Source organism: Osmia lignaria, unplaced genomic scaffold (genome assembly GCF_051020975.1).
Source record: "Osmia lignaria lignaria isolate PbOS001 unplaced genomic scaffold, iyOsmLign1 scaffold0035, whole genome shotgun sequence".
Taxonomy (NCBI): domain Eukaryota; kingdom Metazoa; phylum Arthropoda; class Insecta; order Hymenoptera; family Megachilidae; genus Osmia; species Osmia lignaria.
In genome coordinates, this window is record NW_027478176.1 from 1,165,001 (window position 1) to 1,167,500 (window position 2,500).

Here is a 2,500-nt window from a genome sequence, read left to right on the forward strand (position 1 = left end):
ATACATGACACAAAACACATAAATCTCGGGTTCGAGCCAATAAGAAACAAATACCAAAACGCTGCGATGCGGTAAAATTACACCGACACGGTTACGTGCGGAGGTCGCTTTGATTACTCATCGCGTTTCTCCCGTCCGTTCGGAACCGCCGGCAAAAAAACTGTGCGACCAACGGCGCCAAAGAGCACGACGCCGGACCATTTCTCTCTGGCTGATGTGAATGGAAGTAAAAGACGCTTGCGTGAGGTCTCTCGACCTTTATCTCTCTAACTTATACTTATGGGTCGTCGTCTACTTGATCGGGTACAAACAAGTCGTAAGAAACAAACAAACAAACCACAAAAATACAAGTCGTAAAAAAACAAACTTCTGTTGGTTAACCTACAATATGAAGGATCGAAATGAAAGAAGGATCATATTATTACAAACCGAAAGTGAAGGATCATTAAAATTGAAATACAATATATATAAATATATAAATGTACCCGTCGTTGCGACACCCTAGTTAAATGGAAAGATATAAAAAAGAGAGAAAAGGAATACAGATGACCCGCCGTCTGATCTTTGCTAAATGATCTGGCATCACCGGAGTTTTTTTGGTCCGTGTTGCGTTCGCTCTATTCGAAATGAAACTCGCGGAGGCGAAGAATTGTTAAAAGTTTACGAAGCGTCTAGGAGTGGTTAAAACTGAGAGAGTTGAAACTACGATGTATTAGAACGAGCAACCGTCGAAACTTTGTTTTCGCGACGTTCTTTTCGTCGCTCTCGTCCCCACGCTCCTACGCTTTGGTTGTTTCTTTGCCATCCGTGTTGCGATAAAAAGATTTCTCCATTGTCCAAAAAGGACGGATCGAGATTCCTCTTTCGAGAGGGAGAGAGAGGTACTTGCGGGTAACCTGGAATCTACGAAACACGCACCGTGGTAAGATTCGTGCGTCCGCCTGATCGATGTGTGTTGTTTACGGACCGGCTGAGAAGCGACGATAGCGAGTCTTTGAAAAACTATGTGTCCATTAGTTAGACCGATCGTCGCCGGCCGTGTGTCTGTTCGAATCTCGCAACCCACGATTCAGCGACAGGACGCGCGCTCGCATTCCTTGTGTGCGTTCGTACTTTTCAAGGTTTTTAAATGTACTTTACGCCCGACCGTCGAGAGGAGCGTGCCACTGGGCGTTTCTCCGACGGTTTCCGTCCTTGGACGCGATCGTGTCGTCAACGATCGAACAAACAAACAAATACGTTGGCGACGCCCGAATTCGCTCTCCCGCACGCGCCGGGTGGGAGAGTGATGTGGGTATCGAATGTGATGCGTGTTAATAATGAAAATAACACTCTAAAGATCTAAAGAGTTTGAAATACAAAATTTTACGATTACCCTGAACGGTGGATCACTTGGCTCGTGGGTCGATGAAGAACGCAGCTAATTGCGCGTCAACGTGTGAACTGCAGGACACATGAACATCGACATTTCGAACGCACATTGCGGTCCACGGATACAATTCCTGGACCACGCCTGGCTGAGGGTCGTTTTCTTAACAAAAGACTGCTTGCGTTTGCTTCTCGAAAAAAGAGTAATTCATTTCTTTCTAAACATCTCGCCGTCGTTCAACGAAAGTAGAACGTTTCGGAGCGGGATTATCGAACGAAATTGAAAGAATGAATGAACGATAAACAAAGAAAGAGTCGCAACGTACGAGCGATAGTTGGGCAGTTCGTCGGCGTTTGTCGTGGAAACGATGTGACGAAAATCGCAACCGATACACTAAATGCAGGCCGTTAAAGGAGAGAAACAAATTTCGAAATATCTCTTCGAACTAGCGCAAGTGCGTCACGGCGCGCGAGTCGTTCGTTAAAATTTATAAACGACCGCCCGTGAAAGCACCGAGTTCTCGGAAGATAATCTATAAAGATTCTCCATCCTGCTGGAAGTTATCGGATCGGCGCGATTGTTCACTTGTAGAAATCCACGCTCCCGACGTTGCCAGAAACGATATTTACGAAAGGTGTGTCAAAAATAAACGAAAGAAGCTCTCCTATAAATTTAGAAAAAGCAAACGAGTGAAATGTTTGAGATGATAATTTGCTGAAATGCAAGCTCGAATAGCCCCAGGGTTTCGAATGATTCCCCGCGCTTTATACATCTCTCTGTTTACAAACGGTGTATAAATGAAAGATCGCTTCAGATGGGTCGTCGCTGTTTGACGCGCGATGCTGTTCCTTTTTTTTTGTCTGTCTGTGCGTTTAGCTTCGCTAAACAAGTTAAATGGTTAAAAAGCGTCGAAAAAGCGAATACACACGCGACAAGACAAATCTAACGAGTAAAGGAACGCTCCGCTCCAAGATAAAAATGGTTGTTTACAATCAATACAGCGTTTCGGTACCCCTGATCGTAGTCTGAAACTGTGTAACAAAAGAGAGGAAAGCGAATGGTGAAGGAACTTCGAAGCCTCCGTGGCGTGGCTAGAACTTGTGATAAAAGTATGTTTGCAGCAATTATGCA

The 2,500-nt window shown here is 44.8% G+C and overlaps 1 non-coding gene across 1 annotated transcript; it reads left to right on the top strand.

Annotated features, from left to right (window-relative positions):
- The first annotated feature begins 1,372 nt into the window (after positions 1-1,372).
- On the top strand, positions 1,373-1,527 carry LOC143306752 (5.8S ribosomal RNA). The gene has a single exon (XR_013064068.1). It is a non-coding gene; the product is annotated as a 5.8S ribosomal RNA (ribosomal RNA).
- The last annotated feature ends 973 nt before the right edge of the window (positions 1,528-2,500 follow it).